We start from the raw sequence: 21,877 nt of genomic DNA on the forward strand, positions 1-21,877 counted from the left end.
ACCCAAAGAGGAAACATGTCAATAGGCCTGATTCCAAAATCCCCACCAAAAGTGCCAAATTTCCCTAGAGAAATAGCATTGAAACAATAGGTGAGAAACACATTCCTCACCATTGCAACATAGAACACACATAGAGGGACTTTGGAAACCTTATTTTCATAACTAATCTCAAGTAAGATACTGATTTTGTACTGCCAACCATGTGAAAAAGTTGTATTTCGACCAAGAAAACTTACTCCACACATGTTTCCACCAAGGAAATTCCACCTCTCCAAAAAAATGTCTCGAATAAGCTCCAACTATTCAGCAACAATAGAGTACTTACTAGAAGAGTCTTTGTCGTGGGCTATAACATCATGTCCCACGAAGGAGTTACACTCCCACAAAGCAAGAATCTGAGCCAATTCCTGGCGAGTCCCCTCGGATCCACCCGACGACCATTCATGGGGGTCCTTCCAAACATAACCATCAACCAACCCTAAATTTTGAACTATCTTGTAATGCTCCACCTTAACCGAACCCACAGTAGAAAAACTATGATAGAGAGGCTGGGGGTGCATATACATAGAGAGGATAGGAGGATTACCATCCCAAGAATCTAGCCAAAAGAGAGCTTCACAGACTTTATTACAAATCCAGAATAAACCTTTCTTAACTAACTGCACCCCAATTTTCAAAGTATTCCAAATCAGAGATCCTCTACCTTCCAAACAATAATGAGGAACATCCAAAAGGTTAACTCCTTTAAGATACTTATGCATGAGAATACGAGCCCAAATTTGATGTTGACGGGTACACCAACGCCAATATATTTTGGCAACAAGAGTTTTCCCATTCAAGATAGCAGATTAAAGACCAAGAACCCCCTCCTTAGGTTTACACACAAAATCCCACTTAACTAGGCTCCACTTATAAGATTGAAAATTACCACTCTAGAGGAATTGGTGAGAAAGAGAATCAAATTCCCCAAGAAAATACACAGGGGTCATCAGGACAAAGCACCTGCAGATAGGAAGAGACTAGATCACAGATTGAAGAAGAGTCTAGTAGCAATGGACAACCATCTATGAGTCTGGTGATTAACCTTCTGATGCAACTTATCCAACAATTCCTGCCAATTCAATCTAGGTAGCCTACCAAAAGAAATAGGGGTATTGAAAAAATAGATAGAAGATTTATGCTCATTGACTTTATGTCCTGAAGTAGCCAAATAAATATCTAAAGCTTGTTTGAAAGCTTCATCCTCCTGAAGACAAGCAACCCCCATAAGAGCAATATCATCCACAGACTGGAGATGGGAAAGCGAGGACAACCCATGACCCAACTCCAACCCTGAATCAAGCCATGAGACAATCATATAATGTGAAGTACTCCATTGCATATAAATTGCCACCTAGATAATTGTACACATAAGAATAGTATTTTTTCACATAATAAACAATACTTGTTTAGATGAGCACTTTGTTTATAAATGACCCATTTATTTTGGATAGTGATGATATTTTATATGAAGCAAAAAAATTTTTTATTTCACTTGTTAATGAATGTATTTATGATTTTTTATATGGAATTCATAAGTTTTCACATGTTCGTGTAAGAGTCCATCTTAAGAAGTGTTTGGTCATTTGTTAATTTATATATGGATTAATATTGATAATATATAGGTAAATATGTTACAAGACTAAATCATATAACCAGAGGTACTATACCAGAAATATGACCCCACCCAACTATTGTCTCCCTCCCCTAAATGCACAATTTTAATATGTTTTTATAAAATAATATTTTATAATTGTAACAATTTAATTGAAAGAGTTATTGATTAGAGGTAAAGTAGGCTTTGGAGGGACATTGAAACCCTTTACAAAATGTTGTCTAACATGATAAGAACAACCAACCAACAACCAACCACTTGAATACAACGAACCAACATCAATAGGTTTTGAAGGCACCTATAACCCCTATGCATAGTAAGACAACAATCTTGAGCTATAACAAACCTAAACAAAGGGACCTCAAATCCACAAACCAAAGAACAACAAAAACAACAATAGGTGGCTAAACAATGCCTTGCTTTTTCTTATCAATCCTCACCCGTTTAATCCTAGGATAGGAGTTAGATGCCGATTTAGGAAGGTCTTTCTTCCTTCAATGTACAATCATCTAATAAACATCTAGTACTCTAAATCAATTGAATGGGAAGAAGGGACAACATCCTCCCCCACTATCACCTCCAAGGAAACCAAAAGTGAAGGAGTATCCAACGCAATAGAATGATCTATTAACTAAGCACCATCACAAGACCTCACAAAGTCCCTTGACAAGGTCACCAAAATAGAACAAAACCTACCAATTATCATGTCCCCTTTCTAAAAATAGTAGCAAGGTTGGTTAGCCTAAAAATAATAAATCGAGAGACGCAAATAATCCAAAAAGTTTGTATTTCAAGTTGATTTGGTTTTATCAAATTTAATAACAAATGAATTAATGTTATTCGAATTATTTTGGAGTCAAAATTTGGCATGGGATTTTAAGGAACATCTTGGCATGTGAAAAGGCACTTTGAAAGAGAAAGACAACTATGGACAGATGACAAACAAAAAATGAATGTGAAGAGATGACCAATGGGAGTCTCTTTCTTGCAATACACGCCTCTTCCCCTTCTTTATGTGGATTTGAGTCTCGAGTTGTGTTTGACATTTTTTCTATATATTTGGCTTTGGTTTGCAACGTTGATTCATTCTATTTTGCTCATTCTAACCAACTTATGTTGTATTTCTTCAAAGGTTGATAAACCAATGAAGAGGGATCTTTGAGGTTGATAATGTTGATCTTAGAGGATCTAGTTAATAATGAGAGGGGGGTGAATCAGTATTAACAACAATTTCAAACTTAAAACTTGAACCTATAAAACTTCAGCTAATCAATCATAAACCAGTAATAAACTCTTTACCATTACCGGTAATCACTGATAACCAACTACTAATCTGATCTATCAAGTCTACACATTAAGTGTTCATCAACATGCATAAACTGAAAGTAATTCAAATCAACGCATCAGAAACATTCACCACATGAACACCATGTTTTTCACGTGGAAACCTAAATAGGGAAAAAACACGATGAGAATTGGTACCCACAAAAATTTGTGTACTCTTTCGGAATGCGCCCTATTAGGAGCCTATCCTGATTAGGAGCTTACAAAGATACCTTGTTAGGAGAAGACACTGTTAGGAGTCACTTGGTTAAGGGATTTAGATGATGAGCCTTGTTAGGAGCTTTAACATATTAGGATCAACCTCGCAAGAGGATTTAATACTCAGATGTTGAGGTACCTAGTTAAGGGATTTACAATGTAAGGCCTGTTAGGACCTACCCGGTTAAGGGATTTTGATTGTTGCAACTGTTAGGGAACAATAGTGAATGATCTAGGTATAACACTTAATTTCTTGCTTGATCAGATCCAATTCTACTCCAAATCTACTACACTCTGGTAGATCTCTCACACTCTTCTCAAAACCACCGACACAACAAATATCAATTGTATCGACCTAAATAACCTTTACAACTTAGTCGGTTACAAAACCCTAAGACTTACAACATATATCATCACAGATCTATACAACTCATTACAAATCATCATATGGATCATTACAATCAATTACAAATCAATTACAGTCGTTGAATGATCACCACACCTCAATCTGATACTCTTTCAAACCCTTAGCTCATTTTGCTAAGAACTTTGCACATTCCCAAGAAATTTTCTCTTGATCATGCCAAAACATCATTCAAACACTTCATGTGGTTCCAGCCACATCATCACCAACATTTGAACTTGATATAGATCACCGCCAAACCAAAAATCATTACCGGTTAAGAGAATTCTTTACTGGTCCTTAAACCCTAACAAAAATACAACATAAATCATAAACATGACTTCCGGAAACCAAAACATGATGTGGTTCCAGTCAAATACATACTACAATGATACAAACTCACATTCCAAACCGCAACACTTCAATCATCACCAATCACTAGATCTAATCAAAACATTTCCTCGTTTACCGGTTAAGGTCCTAATTCCCAGTTTCATGTTGCTTTACCGGTAAGCTCTTTCCAATAGACCAAAAAGAATAAGATGACAAAATACAATATAGTAAACATTAGTTGCCATCAATGACAACACAAATAACTGATTAGTGTCATCCAATCATGCAATCTCAATCTCTTCATCACAATGTCATCACAAACAGTCCTTTACCAGTTTAGTCATCATTCTTCATCTGCATCAGTTATGCCAATTATGCCAACAGATAAACCAAGGATATTAAGGCTCTAGGGAAGTGGTACCAAGGATCTCCAAGGGAAATCTCATCCAGAGGTTGTATGGGTGCTTAATGCTTTTAATTTGTAGTGTTTTATCTAGCAATTTGTAAGTGTTTTGTAGGGGATTTGAGTGCATCGTTTAGAGGTTTGGTTTTAGATTTGTATTGTTGTTAACAACAACATATATCATTGTTCTTGTTTGTTGTTATATCTTTATTTCATGTATTTTTATGTTGTGAGAAAGTGTTCAAGAAGTTTTGAGGAGTTTTAGTGGAAGTTGTAGTTGTTTCTTGTGTGTTTGAAGATCAAAGAGTGAGAGTTTGTTCTTGTATTTTGCAGCAACATTCATTGTTGTTATCTAATTTTTTGGACAAAAAAAGGATGTAAAATCATGTTCGATTTTGTCACAAAAAAATCTTCATCAGTTGCATTAAGTTGGGTTTCTATTTGTTATATTTTTTGGAGGTCATTGTGGCATACCCGATTTGTCTATTTTCAAGTTTATGCAAATTTGATTTTAAGATTAAAAGCAATCATTATATTTGATTTATATATTTAAAAAGAGGACATTACAAGTGATATTAGAGTTGTGATCTTTCCATCCTAAGGGTTTAATATGATAGATGCTTCCTAGTGACAAAGAAATCATATATCTAAGCTAGGAGCAAAAGAAGTCTTTGGTGGAGAGCTTTGTTCCTGAAGGAACAAATATGGCTAAAGAAGGAGGAGGGAAGAAAAAAAAAGATGTTAGAGAACAATTTTTTTTGTGGCTATAAATAAATTAGCCTTGATGGTGGAGAAAATGTGGTCCCAAAAAAATAAAAGGAGTTTAGAAAATAATGGATCAACAAGAATTTTTGTGAGAGGAAGTCCTTAATTCAAAGAAGACCGAGGCCATTTTCCTACTTGATGAGAAAGAAGTGGGAGCTACCCCTACTAACTCAATAGGAAGTTCTACAATTGAGGTAGCTTCAAAATGGCTTGAAGACTATGCCAAACAATTAGATTCTTTCAAAGAATCCATTCCATTTGAGAGATTCATGGCAATTTATCAGAAGGATCAAATCAGAAGAGAGACACATTAGACTGGGAAAGAGCTTAACAGTAAGTTGAATAAGATTTCAAGTCCCAACTTTGATGCAATAGATAAGATATCTATTATAACTTGGTTACAAAAGTTACAAACCTTTTTCACCCTCAGTCCTGTGAAGAGTAAAGAAACCATTCAATTTGTTACATTACATCTTGAAGGACCTACTTATGGGTTGTGGTACCACAGTATGACCAACTAGGGTCATAACTAGGTAAACACTTTTGATGATTTCAATCAAAGATTGATAGATAGAATTGAGTTAAAGAATGAATAAGATTATTTTAAAGAGTTGTCCAACTTAATGCAAACAAACTCTACCAATGAACATGTTGAGAATTTTTCAGAAGATTGATATTATGGTGCCAAACATGTCTAAAAAGAGGATTATATTGTTACAAGCTGAATAGAACTAAAACAAAGTAAACTACAACCTTTCATCTTGAACATCAAATAATTGAAAGGAAACTTGATCTTAATTGAAATCTTGAATTAAATAAATATCTATGCTGCAAGAAGAAATAGTAGATATGAATGTAAACTTTAACATATCAATTTAAAGGGAAAGAGAGGTTTACAAGATACATTATTTTTAACTTTCATAACTTTACCATCAGACCAATGAGGAGGGAAAGTATCATCAGGATGCTTTTCCACCCAACCATAGACTTACAAGTCCCTCGTGCCATATCCAACTGGATTGGCCCGACCCTTCACAGGGAGGTAACAAGAAGTTGAACTCATTCCATCTGAGACTTGGTGTATAATACTACATAGCTCCCTAGTTGGCCATACACTATAGGATACCTCTAACTAGTATGAACTATGACTAGGGTGTATATCTGGACTATAGAACTAACTGATGCTCTTCATAAGAGAACCACCTTGGCCAAAGTTTTTCAAGTAGATGCAATCACACTTAAGTGTGAAGTCAAGTTCCACCCTTCTCGACTACAACTTAATGTTCTAGGGCATAGGTCTTGAAACAAGTAAGTTTTAACTTATAGTTGACCATATCTGTACTCACATAGAGACTATTTTCCACACAATTGCATTACATGGTTTTTGTTTTATCTTTCTCATAAATCATTTCTTAAGGTACTAGAAAATATACTAAGCCCCTAGATTAGGAAAGATAAAATGGCTTAAGAGCTGCCAACTGCCAATATAATCTTTAAGTTTTGAATGAACATCATGCATGAAATGTCTCTATTGTCATTGCAATGTCTAAGTCTATTTTTTTTTTAATAATTGAAATGCTAAGTTGTTCTTCTCTTACCCATTTTCTTTCCTAATCTAGGGATTTAGTTTTCATTCACATGCTAGTGAAGTATAATCTCAATTGATATAATCAGCCTCATAGCTGTATTATTTTTTTGATTTGGTTAATTCTAAGACAACTTAAATATAAGAAAGTGTATTCTTCATAATACAAGTTTTTTCTGGTGTGCATACCCTCAATTCTGAGTGGTGTTATTCTACATACCCTTTACCAGTTATGTATCAAGAATCATTCTAATGATAGTTATGGTAGATGCTAATGAATCTCATGTGTGGTTTTGACTTCCTTATTGATTGAGATATGTTATGATGTTTTGATTTGATATATGTTGGTTATGCAATTTATCTTTATGGATGATTAGATGTTATATTTTATTTATGTGAATTGATCCATGGACTGACATATTTTCTTAACTTATGAGATGTATCATGTGTGGATTTCATGTTATGTGTTTGATTCTGTATGGGGTGTGAGGAGATGATCTTTCATCACTCACTTTGGAGAGACATGAGATGTCATGACTCCCCTTCACCAGTGTGCTTGTAATTTCTAGTTATATGTATGTTATTTGTATATGTGCTTTTCTTGGTGATGCAGGGTTGCAGGTACAAGACATTGACTCCACCTAGTTCTCAGGTATGAGTGTGCCTACATAATCTTGATGGAAGTTATGGGAGATAGCATAAGGCTTGATGTTCATATCCTTAGCCTTGCTCGGTAATAGAGCAGCGTCCTATGTTTAGTGTCTACCTAATCGAAATGCCACATAGGCAATAATCCAATGTCCTTAGTGTGTTGTGTATGTGTTTGTTTATGTGTTGAGTATAGGTCTATTATTTTATTGTGTTGGTATGTAGTGTCCCTCCTAGACTCAGATTTTGGTTCATGTTTTGATAGACCTATTTAGACATATGGATGATGTTTTGATGCTACTCATGACTTCATTTTCATGACTTCATTTTTATGATATTGATATTGCTAGATGATTTATATGAACATACGCTATTTGATGATTCATATGACGAACAATACATCCTAGATTATTTGATGGGTGGATTTATATTGATGGATTATATGCATTTGACATTTCTATGTGGGCTATATGAGTTATGAATCTGTTATGATGATTCTAACCTCTATTTGGTAATTATGGTTTCATTCGATGTATTGATGTGGTTGTTGTGTGACTGTCTTTGTGAAAGGGACAATGTCGCATCACTCATTGCGAGCATGATAAGGTGTTGTGATTCTCTTTTCACTTGCCTATTTATTATGATGATTATATGTCGTATATGTATTGTATTGTGATTGCATGATTGCAGGTACTAGACATCGACTCCACCTGGCTTCACAGGTTTGAGCATGTCCTATCCCAATGGAAAGTTGTTGGAGATGTCATGGGTTTCTTTCACTCACTCTAGGCTTAGATGTTCACCTTGTCAGTTTGCACCATGACACAAGTCAGTGGTAGAGTTTTGCGTTGATGTCTCCCTTTTGTCGAGTCACTTGGGTATGCGACTGTTTAATTTCTATTTAATTTAAATTATGGGATAATGTAATTGATTAAGATTTAAATTAATTTATCTTATAATATGATTATTGATTATTTATTTGGTTATTTTATTAATTGATGATTTTTGTGAGACATAGACCCGCTCTGATACCATGTGAGATTTTACGAAGATCAAGAGGCAATGGAAAGCACAAATAAGAGAGAACAAAATAGATGATAGGAATAAACTGTATTCTATCAAGATGCAAAATATGATCAACTGGATCATTACAAGATATAGATTGATTGCTTGTACAAACAATGTAGATGAGCCTGCTTATATAGGCAAGGCTATATGGATATGTGAGCACACAAATATGACATGTGGATCAATAAGAAACAAGGGTAGGTAGGAAATAGGTGTGGGTAGGTAGGAGAAACAATAAAATATTCCACATGAGGTGGATCACCCACTAAATGTGGAGTGTAACAACAAGATAAGTCCAGAAAAGGTGGAAATTCTCCTACACACACTATCCCAATATGGCACAAACACCCAAGTGTCTCATACCCAAACTACTATGTAATGCATTTCCTAAGTAAACTTAAGTAAAGTGTAATATTATCCACGATGAATAATTATTTACACCAACACCCCCCATTAAGTGCAACTTAGGGGAATGCACTAAACTCTACAATGCAACTAAGCAATGCAAGATGGGTCTTGGCTATGAGGCCATGTTAGGTACCCATGAACAAATGCAAATGCAATCTCCCATAAAGTGGGGAAAGAGAGAAAAACCCAATGGGAAAATACCCTCCCCCAAAAGAGATGAAGAAAAAACACAATGCTCTCAATGATGAATGAGAAGAACAAAACTGTGTCCCCCCATAAGAGAGAAGAAGAGACCATGAAGCCCTCCCTCAATGTCGAATCTCCTGCAAAGATGGTCCAATCATGATGAGAAAAATACCTCCCCACAAGGAAGAAAGAGAGCCAATGCTGCACCAATAATGTCAAAGTGTGACAAAACCAGGTACCAAGTCGATGACGATGAATCACTCGCTGCAACAAAAAGAAGATCAGGTATGAAGACAACCTGTTGTGAGCATCATCTAGATACTCAGATATAGTAGAATAATGGTACAATCCAAGTCTCACGGGATCCATACACAAATGTGTACAATCTAAGTCTCAACTGGATCCATGCACCAAGTCTCACAAGATATTCCTAATCTACGTGTACAAGAGGATTACATCAAATAGTCAACAATGACAAGATACAAAGAGGTGTGGCACTTTATGATAGTGCGAGTACAAAATTGCTCAAGAAAGAGCATACATCATGATAAAATATTCAAATGTGGAAACATGAAAATGATGCCACCAACAAAGAAGCCCTATAGAATACTGCAGATGAAGATGCCTCTGAATGGAATTTCACCAAGAGATATAAATGAACAACTGACCCCCCATAAAAAGATCATGTTGGAACTTGAAAATAATAGCAAAGTGGACTTCTAATTTCAATGATTACAACTTCTCAAAATGAGATATAAGAGACTTCAACACTTACTGCTAGTGATCTAAACTAAGATCCAAGCAAAATACAAGTACCAAATATGCCAAGAATGGCCAAATACTGAAAGTACAATTTCTACTCAAAATCACTGCAAACAGATGGAAAATTATGAAATTAGATGAAAAAATATGCACTTTAAAAAAAAACAACACCTGAAAAGGAGTCCATATGAGCCCAAACGAAGCCTCCAAAGTTGTAAAAATCGGGATTTCACAATTTCCAAAAAACCCTGTATCCGAAAATCAAAAAAATCCTGCACCACTGTACAAGTCATAAAAGTATACCCCGAAACAAAAAAAATTTCTTGAAAAAATGAGTCCGGATGAGTGAGATATCGCTATTTGAAAATTGTCTGCAAAATTATAATTTCTAAAAAATTTCCGCCGCAACTTCAAACTTCAAATGCCTCTAGATTTGGCCTCTGAAGTCCGTTTTGGATGAAACAAAAGGCAAAACTGACTTTCTTGGACCTCCTCAATCCAATGGTGACCTTATATTTGGCCCATCAAGCTTCAATAATAACCTACAATAGAAAGCTCCAAAATACACAACACCAAATAGCGTCAAATTTCTCTCAATTGGCAAACCAATGACACTCTAATGGCTCTGATACCATGTGAGACATGGACCCACTCTGATACCATGTGATATTTTGCCAAGATCAAGAGGCAATGGAAAGCATAAATAAGAGAGAAAAAAATAGATGATAGGAATAAATTGTATTCTATCAAGATGCAAAATATGATGAACTGGATCATTACAAGATATAGATTGATTGCTCGTACAAACAATGTAGATGAGCCTTCTTATATAAGAAAGGCTATATGGATATGTGAGCACACAAATATGACATGTGGCTCAATAAGAAACAAGGGTAGGTAGGAAATAGGTTTGGGTAGGTAGGAGAAACAATAAAATATTCCACATGAGGTGGATCACCCATTAAATGTGGAGTGTAACAACAAGATAAGTCCAGAAAAGGTGGAAATTCTCCTACACACACTATACCAATATGGCACAAACACCCAAGTGTCTCATACCCAAACTACTATGTAATGCATTTCCTAAGTAAACTTAAGTAAAGTGTAATAATATCCACGATGAATAATTATTTACACCAACACCCCCCCTTAAGTGCAACTTAGGGGAATGCACTAAACTCTACAATACAACTAAGAAATGCAAGATGGGTCTCGGCTACGAGGCCATGTTAGGTACCCATGAACAAATGCAAATGCAATCTCCCATAAAGTGGGGGAAGAGAGAAAAACCCAATGGGAAAATACCCTCCCCCAAAAGAGAGATGAAGAAAAAACACAATGCTCTCAATGATGAATGAGAAGAACAAAACTGTGTCCCCCCCATAAGAGAGAAGAAGAGACCATGAAGCCCTCCCTCAATGTCAAATCTCCTGAAAAGATGGTCCAATGATGATGACTAAAATACCTCCCCACAAGGAAGAAAGAGAGCCAATGTTGCACCAATAATGTCAAAGTGTGACAAAACGAGGTACCAAGTCGATGATGATGAATCACTCGCTGCAACAAAAAGAAGATTAGGCATGAAGACAACCTATTGTGAGCATCATTTGGGTACTCAGATATAGCAGAAATACTGGTACAATCCAAGTCTCACGGGAGCCATACACAAATGTGTACAATCTAAGTCTCAACTGGATCCATGCACCAAGTCTCACAAGATATTCCTAATCTATGTGTACAAGAGGATTACATCAAATAGTCAACAATGACAAGATACAAAGAGGTGTGTCACTTTATGATAGTTTGAGTACAAAATTGCTCAAGAAAGAGCATACATCATGATAAAATATTCAAATGTGGAAACATGAAAATGATGCCTCCATCAAAGAAGCCCTGTAGAATACTGCAGATGAAGATGCCTCTGAATGGAATTTCACAAAGAGATATAAATGAACAACTGACCCCCCATAAAAAGATCATGTTGGAACTTGAAAATAATAGCAAAGTGGACTTCTAATTTAAATGATTACAACTTCTCAAAATGAGATATAAGAGACTTCAACACATACTGCTAGTGATCTAAACTTAGATCCAAGCAAAATACAAGTACCAAATATGCCAAGAATGGACAAATACTGAAAGTACAATTTCTACTCAAAATCATTGCAAAAAAATGGAAAATTATGAAATTAAATGAAAAAATATGCATTTTCAAAAAAAATAGCACTTGAAAAGGAGTCCATATGAGCCCAAACGAAGCCTCCAAAGTTGTAAAAATTGGGATTTCACAATTTCCAAAAAAACCTGTGTCCGAAAATCAAAAAAATCCTGCACCACTGTACAAGTCATGAAAGCATACCCCAAAACAAAAAAAAAATCTTGAAAAAATGAGTCTGGATGAGTGAGATATCGCTATTTGAAAATTGCCTGCAAAATTATAATTTCTGAAAAATTTCCGCCGCAGCCTCAAACTTCAAATGCCTCTAGATTTGGCCTTTGAAGTCCGTTTTGGATGAAACAAAAGGCAAAACTGACTTTATTGGACCTTCTCAATCCAATGGTGACCTCATATTTGACCCATCAAGCTTCAATAATAACCTGCAATAGAAAGCTCCAAAATACACAACACCAAATAGCGTCAAATTTCTCTCAATTGGCAAACCAATGACACTCTAACGGCTCTGATACCATGTGAGACATGGACCCGCTCTGATACCATGTGATATTTTGCCAAGATCAAGAGGCAATGGAAAGCATAAATAAGAGAGAACAAAATAGATGATAGGAATAAATTGTATTCTATCAAGATGCAAAATATGATGAACTGGATCCTTACAAGATATAGATTGATTGCTCGTACAAACAATGTAGATGAGCCTTCTTATATAGGCAAGGCTATATGGATATGTGAGCACACAAATATGACATGTGGCTCAATAAGAAACAAGGGTAGGTAGGAAATAGGTTTGGGTAGGTAGGAGAAAAAATAAAATATTCCACATGAGGTCGATCACCCACTAAATGTGGAGTGTAACAACAAGATAAGTCCAGAAAAGGTGGAAATTCTCCTACACACACTATCCCAATATGGCACAAACACCCAAGTGTCTCATACCCAAACTACTATGTAATGCATTTCCTAAGTAAACTTAAGTAAAGTGTAATAATATCCACGATGAATAATTATTTACACCAACACCCCCCCTTAAGTGCAACTTAGGGGAATGCACTAAAGTCTACAATGCAACTAAGAAATGCAAGATGGGTCTCGGCTATGAGGCCATGTTAGGTACCCATGAACAAATGCAAATGCAATCTCCCATAAAGTGGGGAAAGAGAGAAAACCCCAATGGGAAAAAACCCTCCCCCAAAAGAGAGATGAAGCAAAAACACAATGCTCTCAATGATGAATGAGAAGAACAAAACTGTCTCCCCCCCAAAAGAGAGAAGAAGAGACCATGAAGCCCTCCCTCAATGTCGAATCTCCTGCAAGGATGGTCCAATGATGATGACAAAAATACCTCCCCACAAGGAAGAAAGAGAGCCAATGCTGCACCAATAATGTCAAAGTGTGACAAAACCAGGTACCAAGTCGATGATGATGAATCACTCGCTGCAACAAAAAGAAGATCAGGCATGAAGACAACCTGTTGTGAGCACCATCTGGGTACTCAGATATAGCATAAATACTGGTACAATCCAAGTCTCATGGGAGCCATACACAAATGTGTACAATCTAAGTCTCAACTGGATCCATGCACCAAGTCTCACAAGATATTCCTAATCTATGTGTACAAGAGGATTACATCAAATAGTCAACAATGACAAGATACAAAGAGGTGTGACACTTTATGATAGTGCGAGTACAAAATTGCTCAAGCAAGAGCATACATCATGATAAAATATTCAAATGTGGAAACATGAAAATGATGCCACCAACAAAGAAGCCCTGTAGAATACTGCAGATGAAGATGCCTCTAAATGGAATTTCACCAAGAGATATAAATGAACAACTGACCCCCCATAAAAATATCATTTTGGCACTTGAAAATAATAGAAAAGTGGAATTCTAATTTCAATGATTACAACTTCTCAAAATGAGATATAAGAGACTTCAACAAATACTGCTAGTGATCTAAACTGAGATCAAAGCAAAATACAAGTACCAAATATGCCAAGAATGGCCAAATACTGAAAGTATAATTTCTACTCAAAATCACTGCAAATAGATGGAAAATTAAGAAATTAGATGAAAAAATATGCACTTTCAAAAAAAACAGCACCTGAAAAGGAGTCCATATGAGCCCAAACGAAGCCTCCAAAGTGGTAAAAATCGGGATTTCACAATTTCCAAAAAAACTTGTATCCGAAAATCAAAAAAATCTTGCACCACTGTACAAATCATGAAATTCTACCCCAAAACAAAAAAAAAATTCTCAAAAAAATGAGTCTGGGTGAGTGAGATATCGCTATTTGAAAATTGCCTGCAAAATTATAATTTCTGAAAAATTTCCGCCGCAGCTTCAAACTTCAAATGCCTCTAGATTTGGCCTCCGAAGTCCGTTTTGGATGAAACAAAAGGCAAAATTGTCTTTCTTGGACCTCCTCAATCCAATGGTGACCTCAGATTTGACCCATCAAGCTTCAATAATAACCTGCAATAGAAAGCTCCAAAATACACAACCCCAAATAGCATCAAATTTCTCTCAATTGGCAAACCAATGACACTCTAATGGCTCTGATACCATATGAGACATGGACCCTCTCTAATACCATGTGATATTTTTCCAAGATCAAGAGGCAATGGAAAGCATAAATAAGATAGAACAAAATAGATTATAGGAATAAACTGTATTCTATCAAGATGCAAAATATGATCAACTGGATCATTACAAGATATAGATTGATTGCCCGTACAAACAATGTAGATGAGCCTTCTTATATAGGCAAGGCTATATGGATATGTGAGCACACAAATATGACATGTGGCTCAATAAGAAACAAGGGTAGGTGGGAAATAGGTGTGGGTAGGTAGGAGAAACAATAAAATATTCCACATGAGGTGGATCATCCACTGAATGTGGAGTATAACAACTAGATAGGTCCAGAAAAGGTGGAAATTCTCCTACACACACTATCCCAATGTGGCACAAACACCCAAGTGTCTCATACCCAAACTACTATGTAATGCATTTCCTAAGTAAACTTAAGTAAAGTGTAATAATATCCATGATGAATAATTATTTACACCAACAATTATTTATTGTGAGAATTGTATTTAATCAATTGAGATTAATTTAATTGATTTAATTATTATTTATTTGTGATTTATTGATAATCTATTTATTTTTTTGATTTATTTATTATTGATTTATTATTGAATGGTTTATTTGTTAATTATTTATTTATGATTTAAATTTACTATTGATTTATTGATACTTTGATTTATTTAATTGTTAATTTATTGTTGAGTTGATTTATTGACTTTATTAATTTATTGCTTATTATTAATTTGACTTTATGTTTTATTGAGAATCCCTATTTATATGGCTTTATTCATTTAATTCATTGTTTGATTGCTATTGGGTGATGATTTATTTTTATTTGATAAAAGTGGATTTACCACTAAATTATATTAATATTTTAATTTTTACACGGTGTCTGGTTCAACGAGCACTAGAGGGAAAGAGCTCGTAAGAAAACCCTCTAGTATTGCTCCAAAAAACTTACGACCTACCTACCCATTACAAGAAGTCTCCTAGGCAGAATAAAAAAACCCCCTCCATATTACATAGCAATTCCATTAGGTACAAAAGAAGCTGTCATAAATGGCGTACAAAAATATATCATATGCATGATCATCCTTTCATCTCACTATGAAGAACACCACAACATTGAAATAGAAGACCATCTACCATTTACAAATTTAAAACTGCAAAATAATTGAACATCCTCACACCACCCCTGGCTACACAAAACAATTCTCCAACCCATTTATTAGCATAAAACTCAAGAGAAGAAATGAAACCATTGTAAGAGAGCATGCCATAATGAAAACTATGATCAGATAGAGTATAACCCATATAAGGAGGAGAGCAGGGTGTTGAAACCCTAATGGAATCAACAAGAGGCCGAGCCAAATAAGTAACCATAAGAAGAGCCATGCAAACCAAAGAAAAACAGGAAACCACTGCATATATAATAACACCTGCAATTTCCATGATCCAAAACTCAACCACCACCATCCAAGCCTCACGAAAATCATTCAAATGAAGCATATTACAAACTCACCCAAGTTCCTCATCTTCAAATGCATGAAAATGATAACCCTCAGAAGGAAAGAATCAACAAAAGGATGAAATGCTAAGAACATAAATATGGAAAACTCATATATATCTCAAACCAAATGAAAGATGGCATCATAACAAATATTGCTTGAAGAGATGCTCGAAATCTCACAGAAGCCAAGATAAACAACTCACACAATCATAATTACCAAGCCAATGATCCCAAGTTACGATCAATAGCTGAGATAAAGAACTCACACATTCATGATTAACAAACCAAAGCTCCCAAGATATGATCCACAATAATGAGGTAAGCCAATTAAAAATAATGAGCTAAGTCGATTAACAATAATGATTGCAGTAGTACCGAATGGAGAATGATATAGATCACACATAATAAGCAATCAATTACCAATATGCAACCACAAAATCCGATCCAAATGAAATAAAAAGAATGAGGACAGAGGAATCATGAAAGAGACAGACCACATAGATTAACTCCATAATAGGAAGATCATAGAAAGCACCACCTTTCGTAGAGAAGACACTTGGAATGTATGGCATCAACAAAAGTGCTACCACAAAATAAACAAGTGGACAAAACCCTCCCTAATGTAACACATACAAGTATATCAACTATGAAAAGGGTGCAAGACAAAAGTATCAAACCATCAACTGTCATGATTACAGAGCATACGAATAACCAGAGAAAGCCAAAATACAATTGTTCTTAAAGAACTCAAAAGTGAATAGTCATTACTCTGTGAGCATAGACATGAATGAAAGGATAAAGTCATTATTAAACCCAATCATGAAGACAAATCTTTCTTAAAGGACACCACTAATCCTAAAGATGAAACCATATTGTCTAAGCTTAGAATGTCACGCCCTCAAGAACTATAAAACACAAAGACATGCCATACCAAGTCAAAATTGAAAAGCACCCCCTTGACCACTAGCCAACTCAACAAACAAGAAAAGTCAACCAAACCAAACTAATATAAAATTCTTATGCAAGAGGAGGGAATATCCAAAGGGGAGACCTCCAAGTAATCCAAATACTTGACTATTGCCTTGTTAGCAAGAAAATCAGCAATACAATTAATTTTTCGATAGCAATGAGAGATAGAAAAGGATCTAAAAAACTTTAATTGACCAAGAATTTAATCTAAAAGATATTGTAATTGCTAGGAGGCATATTTCTTATTGGAGACCGAATTGAAAGCCACCACAGAATCACCTTCAATTAAAATATCCTTAATGTTTAGTGAAATAGCTAATTCCAGACCAAATGATAAAGCATGGAACTCTACAAAATTGTAGAACCAATAACAATATATTTACAAGCAGCCTTGACAATTTTTGAATTATGATAAAAAATAATAGCTTCAATCCCAGATTTGCCCAGATTGCCCTTAGCAGCCCATCAAAATTTAATTTAAAAGTGGATTGCGGAGAAGGGGACCATTTAGCATGCCTATGCTTGACAACAAAAGATAATCCTAATGATACAGACCTATGAGAGGGAATGACTCGAAGAGCCTCTCAATTCCATGTCACCCAATTATCCAAATGAGAAAAGGAACACAAATGATCCAAATTCTTATAAATAAAGGAGAGTACCACTTTAAAGATGGAAGATTCAATCATGCCTATAACATCCACCAAGGAAGCATATTTTTGTTTGAAAATCCTATGATTCCTCTCAAGCCAGATATTCCAAATAACAATAGATGGAGCAATAATCCAAAGATAGGAATAGAATGAAGCTAAATACAACATAGGCCAAACCATGAATTGAGACAATAGATTAGGAAAAATAGAAGATGTCCATCCAAGCTTACCAAAAAGCCAATATCAACAATCCAATGCAAAAGGACAATGCAAAAATACATGATCCAAAGATTCCATGAAGAAGACACAAAATACACAAGGAAACACAGTTGTAATCCCAAGTCTATCTAATCTCATCCCCGTAAGGACTCTATCTTGTACTGCTAACTAGGTAAAAGAACCATCTTTAGGAAGACAAGCTGAATGTCAAAAGAGTTGAGAAGGCCAAGAGGAGAAAGAAGAGGGATGAAATAAAGACTTATAGCCATCCTTTCTGTATAAGAACCTGACACATTCTTAGTCCAAATCAAATCATCCTCCATGTCTTGAAATACAAGCAATCTCTTCTTAATTTCCTGCACATAAGCATCCTTAAGTTTTTGATCTACCAACACAAAATCTATGGATTTCCAACGAAACACGGGATAGGGACCTAAATCATCAACATAACAATAATCAGCAACAAACACACCCCAATGACCTTTGAAGATATGTAATAAAGGAGGCCAATCTCGAATACTAGTCATAGCAGCATGACCATTCCAAACTTCATCCCAAAATTGAGCCTTTCTCCCATTATGAATCACCCAAGAAAGGTGGGGAAGAATAACCGATCTACAACTAGTAATAAAATTCCAAAAAATTGGCCCTTTTGGAAGACATGAAGCTATGAATAACCGCTCTCTAGGAGCCCCTCTCAAATACTTGGCAAACATAAGAGAAGCCCATTAAATTGAGGGATCCTTATAGAGCTTCCAAACTAATTTCACCCTCAAAGCTCGATTTTGAATAACTAAATCTCTGATACCCAATCCCCCTAAATCCTTAGAAAGACAAACCTTATCCCAGCCCAAGAGAGGGATCTTCTCCTTGCCTCCAATATTGTCATTCAAAAGGAAGGATCTTAAAGATAACTTAAGCTCATGAACAACCTTGTGAGGTGTTTTCAAAATAGACATAAAATAAATAGGAACAACATTAAGCATTGATTTGATCAGAAGAATCTTACCAGCTAAAGTAAGCCATTTATGGTTCCAAGAAGAAATTATGGAAGACAACACATGAACCACTTTGTCCCAAAATATTGTCTTATCTAAACCAACAAAAAAGGGAATGCCTAGATACTTACAAGGAAAAGATCCCACCTCAAAACCCCAAAATTGAGTCAACCTATTTTGAACTAAAGGGGAAACATTCAGAAAACAAATCTTAGATTTGGAGCAATTAACTTTCTGACCAGAAAAAGTAGAGTAATTTGCAATAATTTTCTTGATAACTTTAGCCTCTACCAATGAAGAAGAACCAAACAAAAGAATATCATCTGCAAAAAGACAATGAGATTGGGATACTGGATAACCATCAATCTTAATTCCTTTCCAAATACCTAATGATCTAGCAGCATGAATAGCCCTACTAAAAGCCTCAACTAAAAGAATAAACAGAAAAGGGGACAAAGGATCACCTTGCCTAACACCTTGAGAGGAAGTAAAGAAACCAAAAGTGGAACCATTTAGTAATACGGAAAATCGAGCAGAAGAGATGCAGGAAAAAACCCATTTAATCCAACTATGAGCAAAACCAAATTGCCTCATAGCAGAGACTAATGAGTGTTAGTCCACCCGATCATAAGCTTTGAGCATATCAAGTTTAAGAATCATAACCGAAGTCTTCTGTAAAGAGATGGAATGCAAGACCTCATGTGCAACAATAGCACCCTCTGAATTTTCTCTCACGGGTACAAAACCACCCTGTTAAACGGAAATAATCTTAGGAATGAGTTTAGCCATCCTAACTGAAATTTCCTTAGTGATGATCTTGTGCAAGGTGTTACATAGAGCAATTGGATGAAAATCATAAAAAGAATTAGGATTCTCCACCTTAGGGATAATAGCAATAAGAGTTGTATTAATCTCTTTTAGTATGGTTCTATTATGCCTAGACTCCTCAAGAGCTAAAAGGGCATCATTCCCCACAAAATCCCAACATTTTTGAAAAAACAAAGCAGTGAACCTATCAGGCCCCGGAGCCTTCTCCGGGAACATGGAAAAGACCACCTCTCTTAACTCAAGACTGGTAAAAGGAGCCATAAGCATCTTATTATATTCTTCCTTAATAAGAGGAGGAATTGAATTAACAAAATTACTATCCAAATCCACTGTGTCAGCAGTAAGAAAGGACTTTAAAAATATCACAACCTCATAGGCAATTTCACCCTCATCAGACATACCATTGCCATTAGAATCATGAATGCAGGATACCCTATTACACAGCCTCCTTAATTTGGTTGAGGAATGAAAAAAATTAGTATTCCCATCACCCTTTGACAACCACAAATCCCTAGACTTCTATCTCCAATAAGATTCCTCACGAGCCAAAACCTCCTCAAGCTGAGCTTTCAAATATATGATTTTAATGTGTTTATACAATTACTATTTTATTGGTAATTGAACATATTATAGAGTTACCTACCCTTTTATTTGATTGGTTATTTCCGAATGGGTAAATAAATTATATTAATAAATAATATATTCCTCAGAACTATACATGTTAGGTAAAATATACTATTTCTTGGAATTTTCTGATTGCTTGGTTTTGCCCTGGAGTATTGAATTTAATTTTTATTTAAATTGCATTCTGGGATTGTTGTTGGGTTAATCATCCGATAGATTTTTGGAATTGGTTTTTGAATTGTATTGAGGATTGGTTCGAAGATTTGGATTGCTTGTGGATTGCTCTTCTTCAGATTTCAACCTTGTTTGGATTGCGTTTGCACATTGGCTCTTCTTTTTTTGCAAATTTTTTATTTCCAGAAAAGCTTGTCTTCTCTGTGACTGTGCAAACTGCTTCCTAGATATTGTTTGATTGTTTTGGGAAATTTAGATTTGATAGTTGAAGTAATTTAGTTTGATTTGGAAAAGGAAATTTGGAATGGGAGGTTGCATTTGATTGTTTTCAATTTCTGAAAATTGTTGCTAGGAATATCTTGATGTCTTCTCTAAAAATGTTTTTGTTTTCATTTCACTATGTTTATAAGGAGGTCATTATGGTCTTGGAGTTATATATATCTCCTTGTGTTGTATTCTTTGTATCTCCTTTGTTGCAGAGTCGGATTTTGTGATTTTGACCTTCTCTTTGTTGTCGGGAGTTCTCTTCAACTCACTGTGATTACTCATTTTGGAGTACAAACCTTCTGGACAACTTGGAATTGTAAATTGAGTCTTGTAAATCCTTTACAGTATCTTTATGAAGTTATTGCAGTGATATTGTGTCTCCCTTTGATCCTATGACTTCTAGATGTCTTTCTGAGCACTCTAGGAGGAAGTTTTCCTTGCAATTTCCTATCCGTGAGTCTGTGTGAGTCTACATTTTCATGTTCTTGGATTCTCATTTGGATTTTCCCATCTTCCAGACCTTTTGAGTCAAGTTTGTGTGTCATATTTGACCCTTGTACAGACCTGGGCAAGTACCTATGCCTTATATGTTAGTTTTGATTGATTTCTTGCATACTTCCCCAAAATGCTATAGGAACACTCAGAAGCATTGGGGAATGAAATAGGAGAACTAGGATGCACCCCAAAAGCACTAGGGAATGCACCTAGGGCACTGGAGGATGTACCTAGAGAGCTGAGTCCTGAACTCAGAAAGCTGACCAAAAAACCCAAAATGTTGTTATATGCACCCAAAATGCTAAGGAATGGTCCCAAAATGCTATGGTGCATACCAAAAATGCTACCCTACATACCAAGGGCGCTAATCTGCAAACCAGGAGTGCTGAACTGCTCTGGAGGTCCTAAAAAATTAGTTTTGAGCCTTGTTTAGTGTCTTTTGGGGTTTTGTGATTTCTCTAGAGGCATGTACAGATTGTGATGACATTCTTAGAGTTTTCTTTGATTTATTTTGATCATTTATGATATCTCTTTTTCTCTATGCGATATGTTGCTCCACCAAGGGAGAATTCATCGCTATTGAGGATTGATCATATGACTCCAATGGGATGTGT

Source organism: Cryptomeria japonica, chromosome 5, assembly GCF_030272615.1.
Source record: "Cryptomeria japonica chromosome 5, Sugi_1.0, whole genome shotgun sequence".
Taxonomy (NCBI): domain Eukaryota; kingdom Viridiplantae; phylum Streptophyta; class Pinopsida; order Cupressales; family Cupressaceae; genus Cryptomeria; species Cryptomeria japonica.